A 19,573-nucleotide genomic window follows, 5' to 3' on the forward strand; every position below is an offset into this window, starting at 1 on the left:
AATATTCTACTCTACACTACCGATCAAAAATATTAACTACATTTCACGCTGTTACAACGCCCTAGCAAAAAAATTGTTCTCTCTAGCCCCATCCACCTCTCCCATAATGAATGAAATACTAAATGATATAAATTACAGAAACTGAGGCATTCAGCCTTGGCAATGTTATCCTGTGTGCACGCTACTGGTAGGCACACAGATGGGGCCGCAAAGCGGGCGTGACAGGAAGCGCCCGTAACATCATAATAGGCAGCGGAAGGACCGCAGCAACGGAAATACCGTTCTGGGCAGGCCAGCCGACTGACCGAACGCGACTGGCGACTTGTACACGAAACAGGGCTGCACCGGCGAATGTCAGCCTGCAGGACCGACTGTGGTATCTTGCGCAAGCAGCACACACATGCTCTCTTGAGTGCAATCGGTGGAGACCACTGCAGCCTATCATACAAGCCATGACTGGTTTCTTTCGAGATAGGCAGGGTGTCCCACATAAAGCCGACACGACAAGTATTTCATAAACCGTTCAAGAAGTGAAATCTAGGCAGTAGGCAATTAGGCAAGTCAGAGTTGTTTGCTGTAGCGCGCTAATGTATTCAATTTACTGCAGATATTTTTTATGCAGAAGATAGATGACAAATACACGTACAAGAGGATGTATTAAAGCATTAAGTACTTTATATGAACTGACAAATTTAAAATCGGTTCACAAGAAACTACAGCAGAACGGGAGATAGTGTTACTGTGAAATGAAGGTGTGTTCACACGAACCGGAACGAGAACGTAACACTGCCTAATACCGAACTGTGAAACTGAGTTTATGAATACTATCGGCGACACTAAAAGGGGAGTATATTGCCAGAATTACGGAACTAGCACAATTTATTGATGGCCAGATCAAATTTCATAACGGATGTTTTTGACAAAGGTTTAGCAGACAAATTTCCCACACTACTGAGAAGTGAAAAAAATGTCATCCAACCGTTGCGAAACGTCGACATTAAAGTGCTCAGGAAAATATATGGGTATAACCATATTTAGAACACAATACATAGAGCCTCTTTACCTTATTCAATGCGTTTTAGTTTCTTTCTGTGTACCAAAGGTGATCGAAAACAAAATACTCATAAGAAAAACGTCCAAGTCCTTCTGGAATCTTTGAAAACTGTCTCGAAAACAAAATAAAAAAAAAAATGAGATTTTAATAAGACACAAAATCGGAAAAGCCACTCTAAAAATGGGTTATCTTTAGAACTAAGCAGTCTATACCAGCGTCCCACCCTCTAACGTCAGCGTCAACGTCAAAACATATTACTTGACGTGCCCCCCCCCCCCCCCTCCCCACCAACACCAAACCAACACGACGACAAAGTTTATGCAGTTTAGTTACGACTATTGTTTGGTACAGCAATTTTTTTTTTGACCAGTTCCTTCATGTTCTCAGTGGTTTGATACTTTCAGCTGCATTTCTTTCTGATGCTTTTTAGACACCTCTGCCTTTACAATGGTTTCGAACCTTCTTGTGCATATGGATCTTGCTCGACTGTTCCTAAACAATGCGCATCCACAGTCCTGCAATGAGTTGAAGCTCCACACCAGTATGGAACGAAGCTACATCTGAGAATGCTGTTGCATACTCCACTGCGAATGTTTCTCATAGCCTTCAAATGGATATACTGGCTCCCTTGTTTCTACACTGTAGAAATTTATTCGTCGCTGAAGTATACCTAGATGGTGCAACACCGACTACTAAATTTGAAAAAAAAAATTAATAGCAGAAAAAGTTTGCATAAAACTTGAAAGAGATTTCTGTAACGTAAATACATAATTAAAGTCTCGGTCATAAGATTATATTTCACGGCCTAATTTTTCATACCTATTTACAGATTGTAGATAGTTTTGTCTGCTCGTCAAGTGTGTTCACGTTTTGTGCCTACTGGTCCAGCGGAGTCTCTTTGCTTCCATTGTCAGTGTAGAGCTCTATTTCCTTCTCTGTCGGCAACCACCTACTCCTCCAACCACACAACTCCTTAACTGACCACTTAAGACATTAGATCTCATCTTCTGATTCACTGTAGCCATGTTCAAGTTTCCTAGTTTTCTGGGGATTGTCTTCGTTTGACGTCAACATGTATTCACTATCTCTCCTTGTGCTTTTTTAAAGTAATTTTTCAGCCAGCCAACATATTAGTTAGATCTTTTTCACTCTGTAATGCTACTAAATACAGGGAGCGAAGGGATATTCACAACTTGTACAGAAACCAAATGGCAGTTATAAGAGTTGAAGAGCATTAAAAAGGAAGCAGTGATTGAGAAGGGAATGAGACAGTTGTAGCATGTCCCCAATGTTATTCAAGCTGCGCATTGAGCAAGCAGAAAACGAAACTAAAGAAAATCTGAAGTTGTAATTTAAGTTCAGAGAGAAAAAATAAAAACTTTGATGTTTGCCAATGACATTATAATTCTGTCAGACAGCAAACGACTTGGAAGAGCAGTTGAATGGAATGGACAGTGTCTTGGAAGGAGGATATAATATAAACATCAATAAAAGCAGAACTAGAAAACGTAATGTAGCCGGATCAGATCAGGTGATGCTTAGGGAATTAGATTAGGAAACAAGACACACAAAGTAGTAGATGAAGTTTGTTATTTGGACAGCAAAATAACTGATGACGGCAGAAGTAGAGAAGATATAAAATGTAGACTGGCAATGGAAAGAAAAGTGTTTCCGAAGAAAAACTTGTTAACATTCAATACAGATTTAAGTGCTGGGAAGTCTTTCATGAAAATTTTTGTATGGGATGTAGCCTTATATGGTAGTGAAACATGGACAATAAGCAATTTTGACAAGAACAGAAACGTGGTGCTACAGAAGAACACTGATGATTAGATGTGTAGATCATGTAACTAATGAGGTGGTACTGAACTGTTTGGCGAGGAAAGAAATTTCTGACACACAACCCTATAAGAGAAAGGGATCGGTTGACAGGGCACATTCAGAGACATCAAGGGATCACTACACGGAACTGTGTGTGTGTGGGGGGGGGGGGGCAGAAGGAGGTAAAAATTGCAAAGGGACACCAAGAGATTAATACAATAATCAAATTCAAAAGGATGTAAGTTGGAGTAGTAATTCGGTGATGAAGAGGTTTGCAGAGGATAGAGCAGGATGGAAAACTGCATCAAACTAATCTTCGGACTGAAGATCGCAACAGTAACAACAATGCTACTAAAGCGCAGCAATTTCGCTATGCAAAATACCATAAAACACCATTTACCTTTCATATAACCCCATTTCATTAGGCGTAACCGCAACACTATTTAAATCTTCCGAGAGATGGTTGCTTATAGTTGTGTCTAACAACTGAAAAAAACTTTTAGAGCACTCAATAACTTCTGGAATTAGTACGGCAGTGGCTGGATGCTTTTTACTCTTTACAATGAAACTTTTCGCCACAGGACTAATTGTTAATACCAAGATTTCTGAATCAACGCAGTTGCCGCCACACTGGCCTGTTATGTCTCAAAGCAAGTGAAATCTGACCTCACTGCAATCTAGACCAGCTACTTTACTGACGCTTTTCGCCGTAAGTTTCACTGTAAGACCTTACGGAAGTTACCAGTTTTAGCTGCCCAGTACAATTTTCTTTTTTGGTTACTATTAACGGACAAACTTTATTTCTACATCTTACGGATGCTCACGCTACAAAGAACTCACTCTGTGTAGGCTGTGACGAAGTTCACATAATTCTATGTATGAATAATCGATAAGTTCGTAATCAATCTAAAATATAAATATAAATGTTAATGAAACAGTCTAACACATACAATCGCTACCCTCACTGCTGGGAAAATTGTTACCGTCTGACAACACTAGCGCCCCAGGCGGCGAGAAAGCAGCCGTAAGATTAATGTTGGTTTTAATAATTTTTCTACTCAATTAACGAAATAGTTGTTATATTTTTGCGTTCCAAGCATTAGTAAATCATCAAGATGCGTGAATGACGGTGAAATAAATGTAAAAATAGCCCAGTCTCACTGACTCAATGGCGTTAAGTTCCAACTAACTCGTGAAGAAATATTTTCGAATACGTGTATAATTGCAGCTTACTCCGCTGAAGGCAAGAGAATATAAACACATACTTCATGTAAGAGAAGCATATACCCCTGTTGTTGTCTGTTCTCATTATGAGAGGCGCTTTTGTGACATGCAGCCGTTTGGCATGGACTCTCATCATCCGCACTTTCTTACAATTCACTCTACTTTCTAATACTTGAGTATTTTTGTGAATGTAATTACTTTTACTTCAAAAATGAATGCGTTGAATATATGTGCCGTTTGTGGTCCAGATGTAGCAACAATTTTAGAATTTTCTTCTTCTGTGTTGGGAAGGAGTTATATTTCGGTTGATTTATTTTCACGACTGTGTGGATTTTGTGTCGACTACAGCTCTGCTGGGTTATTTGGTAAGATAAATAATGCAGGTATTGCATACCAGACAAGTTTCTTACGTTCAACGATCAGTAATTTAACTGGAAATGGAGTCAAGAAAACTTCACGTTGTTCGGTAGATATATAGCAATTTTTTGTTCTTAAAAGAAAACGACGATCTTCAGTATATATCTATAGGTTACAAGAAAATCTTGAATAAAGTTCTGCAATGTAGCAGTTCACAACTCCCAGGATACTTAAGAAACCTGAAAACGATACAACTGTCTTTTTGATTTTGCTGCAATCTATTGCGCTACAGACGCTTCCGGTTGTAAAAACAGTTATACAGATGAATAGAAACAATGAGTAGCACTTGCAATCTACAACCTTAATTATTTGCTAGATGTATTCAAATCTCTGTCTTCCTCTGCCGTTTTTACCCTCCAGTGTAACGATAGTTATTCCCTGATGTCTTAACAGATGTACCTACCACACTGTCCCTTCTTCTTGTCAATGTTTTCCACGTATTGCTTTCCCCGCCGATTCTCCAAAGAACATCCTAATTCCTTAACTTATCAGTCCACCTAATTTTCAACATTCTTCTCTAGCATCACATCTCAAATGCTCCGATTCTCTTACTTTCCAGTTTTCCCACGGTTGATATTTCACTCCAAACACATATTCTCCAATATTTCTTCCTCAGATTAAGGCCTATGTTTGATACTAATAGACTTCTCTTGATCATTTTGTCAGTGCTAGCCTGCTTTCTACGTCCTCTTGATCCGTCCATCTAGATTTATTTTGCTGCGTAGGTAGCAAAATTACTTAACTTAGTCTACTTCGTGATCACCACAATCCCGATGTTGAGTTTCTCGCTGTTCTCATTTCTGCTGCTTTTACTTTTATCTTTCTTCGTTTTACTCTCAATCCATATTTTGTGCTCATTAGGCTGTTCATTCCCTTCAGCTGGTCCCGTAATACTTCACTTTCGCTAGGGATGGCAATGTCACCAGCGAATCTTATCATTGATATCCTTTCACCTTTAAGTTTAATCCCGCTATTGAACCATTTTCTTTATTTCAGTCATTCCTTCTTCGACGTATAGGTTGAACAGTAGGGACGAAAGGCTACATTCCTATGTTACACTAGTTCTAATCCGAGCACGTCGTTCTTGATCTTCCACTATTATTGTTCCGCTCTGTCTCTTGTACATATCGTATATTGCCCGTCTTCCCGCATAGCTTACCCCTATTTTTCTCGGAATTTCGAACACCATTTCACATTATCGAACGCTTTTTTCAAGCCGACAAATCCTTGCCGCTCTGGTGCCTTTACCTTTCCTAAAGTCAAAATGATCGTCATCCAACAGATCTTCAATTTTCTTTTCTATTCTTCTATATATTATTCTTGTCAGAAACTTGACTGCATTAAGGTGATTGTGCGATAATTCTCGCATTTATCTGTTCTTGCAACTTCCGGAGTTGTGTGGATGGTATTATTCTGGAAGTTAGATGGCATATCGCCAGACTCATAAGTTCCACACATCAACATGAATAAGTCATTCTGTCGCCAATTCCCAATGATTTTAGAAATTCTGATGAAATTTTATCGAACCTTCCTGGCCGATTCGATCCTAAGTCTTCCAAAGCTCTTTTAAATTCTGATTCTAATACTGGATGCTCTATCTCTTCTCTATCGACTTCTGTTTATTGTTCTATCATGTAATCTGACAAGTCTTCCCCCTCACTGAAGCCTTCGATGTACTCTTTCCACCTATCCGCTCTCGCATTTACATTTAACATTCGAATTCCAAATTCACTCTTAATGTTGCCACCCTTGCTTTGAATTTCACAGAAGATTGTTTTGACTTATGTATACGCCGAATCAGACCTTCCGACAATCACTTCTTTTTAGATTGCTTCACATTTTTCACGCAGACATTTCACCTTACCTTCCATGCACTTCGTATTTATTCCATTGCTGACTGACTTATTTCTATATTCCTGATTTTCCCAGGACATTCTTGTACCTCATTCTTTCATCGATTAACTGAAACATTTTTTTTCTTTTACCCCAGGTTTCTTCGCAATTATCTCCTTTGTATCTGTGTTTTCTTTCCAAACTCTGTGGTTGCCCTTTTTAGAGATGTCATTCCTCTTCAACCGAACTGCCTACTGTGCTATTCCTTATCGCAGTATCTATAAACTCCTCAGAGACCTAATGCTCGGTCTAATAATTCTGCTTCTTCTCTGCACAATAAGTCACTCCGTCCACATTATCCGAATGTTTCGAAAATAAGATGTAACCTGACATCCCACGCATATTTCATAACCGGTTGCGCGTTTACATCAAAATAAAATTAATTCTTCTAACGTCTGGGATGAACATCGTGGAGAGAGAGAGAGAGAGAGAGAGAGAGAGAGAGTTGATGTCTGAGAGGTTAGTGGGAGAGCCGAAAATGTGTGTTAAAATGGAGAGCAGTGACACTGATATCTTCTGTTTTTGTGTGGACTTAAAAATAGTAGAATAGTGGAACCGAAAGACATAACTGTCTGATCAAGTGGATCAGAGAAGTCGGAAGAATTGTGTTCTTTAAAAAGTAAATAAGTGCGGAGTTAAAAATAAAAACGCTGCGGGAACAATTAAAGATAACTGCTTTTGGCAACGGGGAAGTAGTAGTTCTACTAACAGTTATTGAAAACCTATTGTGTGAGTGCGATTTCGCAATTCCGAAGTGTGTTGAGTGAAATACATGAGCAGATGCAAGTCATAAAATTTCAGTCAGTGCGTACCAGTTTTCGAAAAGTGTATTCTTGTTTTATAAACAGAAATTATCGCCCAAACCCGAACTGTGACTCTTGTCAGGCAGTTTTCTCAGTTTTCAAAACAGAAAAGTTGTCTGAAGAAAGTTTGTCCACTGCGGATACAATGAAATAACACCTAGTATTTTTCGCCTACTGGAATTAAAATGGACAAATAATATTGTTGAAGAGCGCTTCGACGGCCAATGATAATTTGCAAGCTGACTATAGCACAACGAAAAAGGAGTCCACCAGAGGGGGTAAGATCGTTACCACACCCATTGTACATTAAAAAACGAATATCAGACATCCGAGTGCAAAACTGAGCGGTAATTAATTACTAAAAACTTTAGTGGAGGTCTGGAAGTACATTAACGTAAATTAGAAGGCGTATTCACTGTGTATCAAATAAATCGCTCAGTCGCAACTGCGAGAATCACTATTACATTGAATAGAATGGTGGCAGAATATGTTCCGTAGTTCAATCTGTTATTTTACCATTATATCTGAAAATATCATTAGAATATTTTTCAAAGAGGGGACTTCAAAATGTAAGTTACACGTTATTATGACAGGCCAAGTAACTTTTATTGAATCGTGCACTACATTACAAAGGGACACAGATATCCGACATTTTTCAACAATGTCACTAAGTCTGCAAAAAACGGTCGGAACGTTCTAACGGAACCACTCGAGAACAACTTTGTGAACGTCCTCATCGGAAAATTGCGAATCATTTCCTCGATCCCGGGGACGTTGTCGTTTTTCTTCCTGTCCGATCAGCAGCAACTCACGTCTGTGCGGCATTGATAAAATTGTTTGACACCATATCACTGCGGCTGGACGTGACACTATACCTGGTCCGTATAACCCCAGAATATTCAAAGTACATATGTGTATGCAATTCAGACGTTTTGCGCACAAGAATTTTACTATCTCACATACTTCAACTGTGGGGTACATTTCCAGTGGTCGTACAATTTCGTTCCCACACGGTGATGCACCTGTGTTACCAGTAACACACAACTGCAGGAAACCCAGACCATGTAGGTTTTTCTGACAATTTGTCACTCTTGTTGCGAAATTGTCTTAGCGTGGGACAACAGATATAAGTTATGTTTTGAAGTTCCCCGTATTTCCCTTAGCAAACCCATGGATGACAAAACCCTTCGAATTACGCGGCAGTATCGGTAAGAATATTTCTTGCTTAACTCGAAGGCTTCCCCCATGAACCATGGACCTTGCCGTTGGTGGGGAGGCTTGCGTGCCTCAGCGATACAGATGGCCGTACCGTAGGTGCTACCACAACGGAGGGGTATCTGTTGAGAGGCCAGACAAACATGTGGTTCCTGAAGAGGGGCAGCAGCCTTTTCAGTAGTTGCAGGGGCAACAGTCTGGATGATTGACTGATCTGGCCGTGTAACATTAACCAAAACGGCCTTGCTGTGCTGGTACTGCGAACGGCTGAAAGCAAGGGGAAACTACGGCCGTAATTTTTCCCGAGGACATGCAGCTTTACTGTATGATTAAATGATGATGGCGTCCTCTTGGGTAAAATATTCCGGAGGTAAAATAGTCCCCCATTCGGATCTCCGGGCGCGGACTACTCATTAGGACGTCGTTATCAGGAGAAAGAAAACGCATTCTACGGATCGGAGCGTGGAATGTCAGATCCCTTAATCGGGCAGGTAGGTTAGAAAATTTAAAAAGGGAAATGGATAGGTTAAAGTTAGATATAGTGGGAATTAGTGAAGTTCGGTGGCAGGAGCAACAAGACTTTTGGTCAGGTGATTACAGGGTTATAAATACAAAATCAAATAGGGGTAATGCAGGACTAGGTTTAATAATGAATAAAAAAATAGGAGTGCGGGTTAGCTACTACAAACAGCATAGTGAACGCATTATTGTGGCCAAGATAGACACAAAGCCCATGCCTACTACAGTAGTACAAGTTTATATGCCAACTAGCTCTGCAGATGATGAAGAAATTGATGAAATGTATGACGAAATAAAAGAAATTATTCAGGTAGTGAAGGGAGACGAAAATTTAATAGTCATGGGTGACTGGAATACGTCAGTAGGAAAAGGGACAGAAGGAAACATAGTAGGTGAATATGGATTGGGGGGAAGAAATGAAAGAGGAAGCCGCCTTGTAGAATTTTGCACAGAGCATAGCTTAATCATAGCTAACACTTGGTTCAAGAATCATAAAAGAAGGTTGTATACCTGGAAGAATCCTGGAGATACTAATAGATATCAGATAGATTATATAATGGTAAGAGAGAGATTTAGGAACCAGGTTTTAAATTGTAAGACATTTCCAGGGGCAGATGTGGATTCTGACCACAATCTATTGGTTATGAACTGCAGATTGAAACTGAATTTAAGGAGATGGGACCTGGATAAACTGAAAGAACCAGAGGTTGTAGAGAGTTTCAGGGAGAGCATAAGGGAACAATTGACAGGAATGAAGGAAAGAAATACAGTAGAAGAAGAATGGGTAGCTCTGAGGGATGAAGTAGTGAAGGCAGCAGAGGATCAAGTAGGTAAAAAGACGAGGGCTAATAGAAATCCTTGGGTAACAGAAGAAATATTGAATTTAATTGATGAAAGGAGAAAATATAAAAATGCAGTAAATGAAGCAGGCAAAAAGGAATACAAACGTCTCAAAAATGAGATCGACAGGAAGTGCAAAATGGCTAACCAGGGATGGCTAGAGGACAAATGTAAGGATGTAGAGGCTTGTCTCACTAGGGGTAAGATAGATACTGCCTACAGGAAAATTAAAGAGACCTTTGGAGAGAAGAGAACCACTTGTATGAATATCAAGAGCTCAGATGGCAACCCAGTTCTAAGCAAAGAAGGGAAGGCAGAAAGGTGGAAGGAGTATATAGAGGGTTTATACAAGGGCGATATACTTGAGGACAATATTATGGAAATGGAAGAGGATGTAGATGAAGATGAAATGGGAGATAAGATACTGCGTGAAGAGTTTGACAGAGCACTGAAAGACCTGAGTCGAAACAAGGCCCCGGGAATAGACAACATTCCATTAGAACTACTGATGGCCTTGGGAGAGCCAGTCATGACAAAACTCTACCATCTGGTGAGCAAGATGTATGAGACAGGGGAAATACCCACAGACTTCAAGAAGAATATAATAATTCCAATACCAAAGAAAGCAGGTGTTGACAGATGTGAAAATTACCGAACTATCAGTTTAATAAGTCACAGCTGCAAAATACTAACGCGAATTCTTTACAGACGAATTGAAAAACTGGTAGAAGCGGACCTCGGGGAAGATCAGTTTGGATTCCGTAGAAATGTTGGAACACGTGAGGCAATACTAACCTTACGACTTATCTTAGAAGAAAGATTAAGAAAAGGCAAACCTACGTTTCTAGCATTTGTAGACTTAGAGAAAGCTTTTGACAACGTTAACTGGAATACTCTCTTTCAAATTCTGAAGGTGGCAGAGGTAAAATACAGGGAGCGAAAGGCTATTTACAATTTGTACAGAAACCAGATGGCAGTTATAAGAGTCGAGGGGCATGAAAGGGAAGCTGTGGTTGGGAAAGGAGTGAGACAGGGTTGTAGCCTCTCCCCGATGTTATTCAATCTGTATATTGAGCAAGCAGTAAAGGAAACAAAAGAAAAATTCGGAGTAGGTATTAAAATTCACGGAGAAGAAGTAAAAACTTTGAGGTTCGCCGATGACATTGTAATTCTGTCAGAGACAGCAAAGGACTTGGAAGAGCAGTTGAACGGAATGGACAGTGTCTTGAAAGGAGGATATAAGATGAACATCAACAAAAGCAAAACGAGGATAATGGAATGTAGTCTAATTAAATCGGGTGACGCTGAGGGGATTAGATTAGGAAGTGAGACACTTAAAGTAGTAAAGGAGTTTTGCTATTTAGGGAGTAAAATAACTGATGATGGTCGAAGTAGAGAGGATATAAAATGTAGACTGGCAATGGCAAGGAAATCGTTTCTGAAGAAGAGAAATTTGTTAACATCGAGTATAGATTTAAGTGTCAGGAAGTCGTATCTGAAAGTATTTGTATGGAGTGTAGCCATGTATGGAAGTGAAACATGGACGATAACCAGTTTGGACAAGAAGAGAATAGAAGTTTTCGAAATGTGGTGCTACAGAAGAATGCTGAAGATAAGGTGGGTAGATCACGTAACTAATATGGAGGTATTGAATAGGATTCGGGAGAAGAGAAGTTTGTGGCACAACTTGACTAGAAGAAGGGATCGGTTGGTAGGACATGTTTTGAGGCATCAAGGGATCACAAATTTAGCATTGGAGGGCAGCGTGGAGGGTAAAAATCGTAGAGGGAGACCAAGAGATCAATACACTAAGCAGATTCAGAAGGATGTAGGTTGCAGTAGGTACTGGGAGATGAAGAAGCTTGCACAGGATAGAGTAGCATGGAGAGCTGCATCAAACCAGTCTCAGGACTGAAGACTACAACAACAACAAACTCGAAGGGTTAGTTAACCGATATTATAATTGTGTTCATACGCCCATTACGTGACTCAATTCGGCAACCAACTAAGTACTGATGTGAAACAGTTCTATATGGATCAACTAGTAAGTTTGAGGTTTCAGACTTTACACCAAGGACAGTAACATTATTGGCTTTTCAGATAGAATGGAACACCGATACAGATTACAAGTAAATAAAAGTCATGGAGCTGAAACGGGAGCAGTTCCGAGTGTTATTCATTAATTTCGTACACAGGAAATAGTTTTTACATGGTAAGGCCCTTATTAGACTGTCAAAGTTCATTGACAAAACTTTTATAACAGCTAGGACCACGCCATAAATTGCATAAAATATATTTGACAAAGATCTTTTACAGTGTAATCCGTACCTAAGAAATGTTTAACATTACACGAAACGATGCAAAGTACGCAACACGTACAGAAAACAAGTATCCACAGCCGTTTATCTCAGAATAAAAATATTTCAGCTGGACTTCGTGACGAACGCGACTTCTGGAATAACCCAACTTGGGACCCGTTTGCAAATCGGCAGTCATTGTCGACGTAAACAACTGGCAGATTAGCGGAGCAAAAACAAACGCTAGAACATCTGCCTGCTTTGAATGGGGTTGACAGAAAACGTTTGTGTACCAGCTACTTACAAATACACACTGTGGGCCGTGGGTGGTGTTTGATAATCAAAACATCTGCCATCTGCGACGAGAGAAAGAGAAAGAGAAAGAGAGAGAGAGAGAGAGAGAGAGAGAGATTTCTAACCGAGTAGATGACGCATGTGCTGTCACATATAGGTGAGTGACTTCGCGACAGCAAACATACAGGTATTACAGCCAGTGACACTGCTGGAGTCGAACACGGCATGATAAACAGATCGTATTAGTAGTTTTCAATGTCCGCAGAAAAAAAAAAGTTCAGCTCAGAACCTCAACACTTCATATTACTTATGCTCTAACGAAGAAGGGCACTGTCAGCCGGGATATTCGTCGAGAATAAAAAAGAGACTAATGACGATATCACGTTATTTGGCAATTAGAAAGGCTTACACAAACCGCGTGTTCACAAAGATGAACATACAGTCTACATACAGACTGTAGCAAGAAATACGTGTGTGTTGCACGTTCATGGTTAACAACTGGGTGCCTATCATTTATGGAAGCATAAAGAGAAAGAATGGTTGTTCACGTTGCACGTCACTGTATAGACGCTAGGCGTGTTCACAAACGTGAAAGTGGCACAAATTTAAAACTGGCTCGGTACTTGTGGATTCTATGCCGCGAACAACATGAAAAAAAATTTCACAAAGTCAGATGACAGAAGTTGGAGTTGCAAAGACTCCTACCACAGATGGCGCAACAGCATTTTTGCGTAACACCAGTATATCATGGCACAGTTTCTTATGTGCAGCTGGAGAACTTGCGTGTGGAAGGCGAAACTCTGATCCGTGATGGTCTGCCCTGAAGAGGAGCAGACTCGAACACCGGCGTTTTTAGCGTGCCGTTAACACCAAACTTCACGTTCCTGACAGCTTTAAAATTAGTTTTAAACAAACAGTTATAAAAATAATGGAAACCTGTTTTTGACTACATACAGCAACACAAAAAACAGGGTTTCATCCCGTCGACAACGTGATAATTTAGCGATAGTGGACAAATTCGGCCACATCCTTTTCGATTGATCCTTTCCTCTTTTGCCTTAATCCCACAGAAACCCCCCAATCTGAATGGCCCTCCATTCGATTTGAATCCAATGTCTCTGAACTTATATTTTTGAGTGGTTAAAATGATTGATTTCGGTGCTGCTACTTTTGTTTGTGGTTGCAATGAACTGTGTGTGTGAAACTTCCTAGCAGATTAAAACTGTGTGCCGGACCGAGACTCGAACTCGGGACCTTTGCCTTTCGCGGGCAAGTGCTCTACCAACTGATCTACCCAAGCACGACTCACGCCCCTTCCTCACAGCTTTACTTCCGTCAGTACCTCGTCTCCTACCTTCCAAACTTCATAGAAGCTCCTCATTCTGGGAACTGTGTGTTGTGTGTGTCATGTTAGGTGAAATGTTATCTGTTCAGTGTCAACTGACGTTGCCAAGGCAAAATTGGAGATCTCTTTACTACTTATTTACTACTGCTGGTGCGTGTTTATTTTGAGGCTCACTTAAAGCTTGCGACAAGAAATGTGATCGAACTGCTGAACACAATATTCGGTGAAGAAAGGGGCAAGTGATGGGGGTATCGTTATACATAATTCGTGACAAATCAAGTAGTAAGGTAAGATCTCGAACGAGGACCACTCACTCTTAAGGCCAAATACGAAGCTGTAGGATCAAATAAGTGCCGTAACTGACAAGCGACCCATCCAACGGCGTCAAATCGAATGGCTTGCACCGCGCTAGGAGGCACAATAGATTTATTTAACTAGCGAAAAATAATAGTATGGAAAAACCAATCCTCCGTGAGTGCTATCGTCCGGAGATTAAAATCACTGCCAGAAAGACTGCAACCTATGTCACACAAATCGAAAATCGGTATAAAGACTGGTAATTTCCAACCTTCTGACGATCACCAAAGATGCGATAGCGCGATGCAGCTTGAATCAACGATACAATGTGGACCTTATGAATCGCTGCTCACCATGCTCCCAAAGGAACTCGTCGCCTGATTGCCAGTTACAAGCAAGCCTGCTTTCATGGCTGAGCACTATGGGACTTAAAATCTGAGGTCATCAGTCACCTAGAATTTAGAACTACTTAAACCTACCTAACCTAAGGACATCACACACATCAATGTCCGAGGCAGGATTCGAACCCGCGATCGTAGCGGTCGCGCGGCTCCAGACTGAAGCGCCTAGAACCGCTCGACCACAACGGCCGGCTATCCACGCAAAAAATTGATGACTGTGAGGTAATTTCAACAGCAGTAGTCCATTTTACGATAATGTGTCAAGGAAATTATACTCAAATTCACACTGCTAGTTTTTGTTCTGAATGAATTAACTTCTACACTTTTTACAGTCTATCTAAGCATATGGTGGCTTCAATAATATAGGGTCCATTAGTTGCTTTTAGTGTCCAGGAAACCGTGCATGTATGCTACCCAACATCACTGGTAGACTTAAGTTCTTCATTGGGTGTTACATTTAAAAAAAAATCTTAAAACTAATTCATAAATTGTATGCATCCATTCAACGACCAATCAAGTCATAACTCGATGAAAATTATAAACGCTGCATTTTTACTGCCCGTTCAATGTTTTCGCAATTATACGCCCATAGTGAATAAAATACAAACAAACAACTTATTGCTTGAAAAAAACAGGTGCAGTGTAACAGTAAAAAGGGGAAAAAAGATGTCCACTAAGCAGCCAATCGAGTGAATTGTTTTCGCTCTTTTCAGTACTTTCGCAAATAAAATACAATCTACGTAACTGAGAGGGCAGTCCATTACAGAAGTAGTTTCCGCCCCCCCCCCCCAAGAAACTGTTTAGCAGCTAATTAAAAGGAACATTAACTGGTGCTGTTTAACACATACTATAGAATTATTATTTATACCGAGCGGGGTGGCGCAGTGGTTAGACACTGGACTCGCATTCGGGAGGACGACGGTTCAATCCCGCGTCCGGCCATCCTGATTTAGGTTTTCCGTGATTTCACTAAAACACTCCAGGCAAATGCCGGGATGGTTCCTCTGAAAGGGCACGGCCGACTTCCTTCCCCATCCTTCCCTAATCCGATGAGACCGATGACCACGCTGTCTGGTCTCCTTCCCCAAACCAACCAACCAATTATTATTTATACATTACTATACAAGAACTAGAATACGTAATATAACGTATATTTACAGATCATTGTACGCACCATTCATAATCCGAATGCCGAATTCAGTTCGCAAGCGATATTCTAATACAACCTACACAGCATCCTTGTAAGAGGCTGACTTCAACAACACATTTTACCGGGTCCAACGAAAATATAAATCAATAATCCTGAAGTATAAAAATGTACTCATAACAACAATTTAGATACTAAAAAGACAGCAGCTCAGAATATACATGAATTATCTATTCCAATGTGCGTGCAACATCATTAAGCATGTGGGCGCAAAGAAGAACCGCAAGCTAGTGCATCTGAACTGCTACAACAATTATCAAATAAGTTATCATTTCTAGCATTACCTAACCTGTCACTTTCCTGCAGATCGCTAAATCCTAGGGCGTGATTCATACGTCGACTCCTACTTCGTACCTACACAACATATCAGCCGTCAGTGAATAACATTGTCATCCATAGAGTGTATCATCGTGACCAAAATCAGCAATTCATATTTACTGATATTCTTTTGAATGTTATGATTCGATGACCTTTAGAACAGACTTAACGACTACCACAGCAATGTAGCATGATTCAAACGAAAGACGGCGTACTGCTTAGAGATACGTAACAACAATACGATATTCGTGAGGAATATAGCAACAGTTCACATGCGACTGCGTACAAATTTAAGGTTCAAAAAAGTTGTCAACCACAAGTACTGAAGTGTGCGAGCACTCTTTTCTGTTATCCACTTCATATGAAATTGATACAAAGCGGTGATTGTTAGTTTTGTTTAGATTTATACCTATGCTATGCAATTACCTAAGATTTGAAAGAAGGATCGCTCTATTGTTTTCCACTAGTAGCGAACTAAAACAAAGGAGAATTATGAAACAATGTATTACTGGATTGAGACTTTCTGTCGGTTACAACTCATTTTGTCCTGTACACAGACACACCGCAGGATGCAAAGATACCATTGGGTGTGCCTCATGAAAATTTAACAGAGTCGAGTGCTGTTCCTGTATACACAAATAAGAAAGTCAGTAATGTCGATGGCTCTAAGAATTCGCATGCGATACTGTCGTTTATGAGATAGCCATCTCTCTTAGCAAAAAAAGACAATTACGAGAATAGGCGCAAGATCAGGGGCATACATGGCGGTTGGTGACAGTGCAGCTGTTAATGCGTGTGGTGCCATTTTGAGAGACATTCTCAAGTAATTTTCGTCAGTATAGCATTACTCGGAATAGGCGCTGTAGAGCAGCTCTTTAAAATTCTAGGAGCAAACTACTGGCTCCCTATGTACACAAGCCTTTCCTCACAGTTTGGGTGAAAATTTTAGTAAGACTTCCTACACTTTGGTGTCAACTACTCAGACAAAAACATTATACTCCCAAACTTATCATATTTCCTGCAATAAGAAAAGTTTAAGAGATGGTGCAAGTGCTGGGTCGACAGAAGCGTCCGATCCCACGCGTCGGCTTTGACCCGTGACGTAAGGGTGTTGTGTGTGACGTCATGACGGCGCGGAGTTTGGTTTGTGAGCGTGGCGTGTTTGTAGATGTCGTGTTGTGGTTTGTTGTGCTCTGGTGGTATGTTCAGGGTTTTCGTTTGTATGGTGCAATGGGCTCTGTTTGAGTGTCGGGTCTGTTTTCTAGTGGAATTCGTTTCAGTGAGTTAACGATTTTGTGTGAAGGTTAATTTAGTGTTGTTCGCTGTACATCGTTTGGTAATTTTAGTCAAATTAATCGGTGGGTCGACAGAAGCGTCCGATCCCACGCGTCGGCTTTGACCCGTGACGTAAGGGTGTTGTCGTGTGTGACGTCATGACGGCGCGGAGTTTGGTTTGAGTGTGGCTGTCTCCAGTTCTGTTTTATCTTATTTTATTTACTTTTCTGATCTGTTCGTTCTATCTCGTGAGATTTTTTTAAATTTAAAAACACTTATTACTTATTTTAATTATCTGTTTCCTCCAATTTCTGTTTTAGTTTATTATATTTATCTTTCTGATCTGTACGTTCTATCCCGTGAGATTTTTTTTAAAAAAAGACAAAAAAACACTAATCAGCTACTGAAGTATCTTTATCTTCTATGGGTTGCAGGGGTTACGACCCCTGGCGAGGTGGGTGGGTATTCATGCATGGCTGTCTTCACTTACACGTTGTAGCTACGCAAGGCGTCTAAATTTGTTTACATTTAGTTTGCCCCCCACCCAAAACACTCCATTTCCCGCGCTTTTCCCGTTCGTGTCAATAGGCTTCTTGTGGAAAGAGTGTGTGTTTGTTTTTGTGTCCGCCATATTTGTGACGTCATGGGTCAAAGCAGACGGGCGGGATCGGACGCTTCCGTATTTCCCAAGTGTTTAGTTCCAACAGACTGACAATTTTGTTTCGTTTTTATTTATTTGGCTTTTGGCCTAAGGCAAGATAATGTTCAACTAAAAGTGTAAGTATGTCACTGGCAATAAACAGCAAAACACTAGAAAGTAGGCGGCTCATAAGATCAACTCTGAAAGCAGACTTCTTGCAAGCAATAAGGGAGAGAGACTTCAGATTGTTTTCTTGGACTTCGTAATTTTCACTGTAAATAGGTCTACTAGGCAGACAGAATTCTCTCACGCATTGGACCAATTTTTATATCATATTACAAATACGTCATCAGTGAAATGACCACTGATTAGGAAAATACTGTAGTTTATCAGGGAAATCTGATTCATTAAAAGAGCTTGTTCTGGCCATAACTGACTACATGGATCAAATGCCACAGTTAAAGGCAAAAATTACATATAAAACAAAAAATATAAAATATTGTGGTATAGAAACAATATGTGTTAAGCTGGTACTTCCCATTACCACTGATTAAATGCTATACTGCTCTCATAACTAATGAACTGGAACACTACATAAGGGTAATATTTATTTTTGTTTCCTTGCAGTATTATTTAAAGCATAGATTGCTATTCACCATATAGCAGAGATGTTGAGTCACAGACACTCACAAGAAATAACACTGCCAAACAAGTAAGCTTTTGGCCAAAAAGACCTCCTGAATTAGACAACATACAACAAATCAGAAGAAGGCTTTTGGCTGAAAGCTTACTTGTTTAGCAGTCTTTTTGTTGTGCCTGTCTGTCATTCAACATCTTCACTATGTAGCGTGTAGCAATCTAAAATCTATACTTTTCATAATAGGTAGAGTGTACTTTATCCATACAGCTAAAGCAAATGTGTATTGCAATGTATTTTATATACGTAACAGATTTGTATGCCACACAGAACCTATATCCAGGCTTTTCCCTCTCATTCCCTTCCATGGGTGACAAAATACAACCCAGTACATGCAGTGTCATAATTCAAAGCTCCAATGTCACACTGCCTATCTTCCAATATGTTAACTGCACAAAAGTTCTTCTGTAAAACTTTTACGGTTGGAAATAACAATTTGATCTAAATGCTCACTTGCTTTGATTTAGAATAACATGTCCCAAAATTAAATGCATCTGTTGTACGTTTAAGATAATTTATCTGAATCACTTAAAATTTAAATAAATAGTACAACTTGGAACAACATTTATTACTTCACAGTTGTAGAAATCTCCCCACCACCATTAAATAAAAAAAGAACATAATGTGATTGGTAAAATAGATTATAGTACTTTTACTGTCTTACAGTACAATGCAGGATGAGTTAATCTGGCTGGAATCTGATGATGTGATAAAATGAACCTGCAATACTTTAAAATATGTGTAATCATTTAAAGTGTCGCCAGTACATTATGTACGGCTCTGATCTATTACGTTCCGCAATCATGATCACATGAAAATACGTACGTAATACAGGAAAAAAAGTCAGAAACGGAAGAGAGATCGGCGAAACACTATTTCATTTCTGCAACTCTTACATCAATGCACGTATTGTGTACTGCAAGTTTATGCTGCTTTTTCGTCCCTTTCACTAAATAATACGTAGCATATCCAATGACACGAATCGGTTTGTACGAAGTTTTAGATAAAATTACGAA

The 19,573-nt window shown here is 39.9% G+C and overlaps 1 protein-coding gene across 3 annotated transcripts in view; it reads right to left on the bottom strand.

Moving 5' to 3' along the window:
• LOC126262879 (protein enabled) overlaps positions 1-19,573 on the bottom strand; it is a 217,278-nt gene that overhangs the window by 196,846 nt on the left and 859 nt on the right. The window lies entirely within an intron of this gene.

This window comes from Schistocerca nitens, chromosome 6 (assembly GCF_023898315.1).
Source record: "Schistocerca nitens isolate TAMUIC-IGC-003100 chromosome 6, iqSchNite1.1, whole genome shotgun sequence".
NCBI lineage: Eukaryota > Metazoa > Arthropoda > Insecta > Orthoptera > Acrididae > Schistocerca > Schistocerca nitens.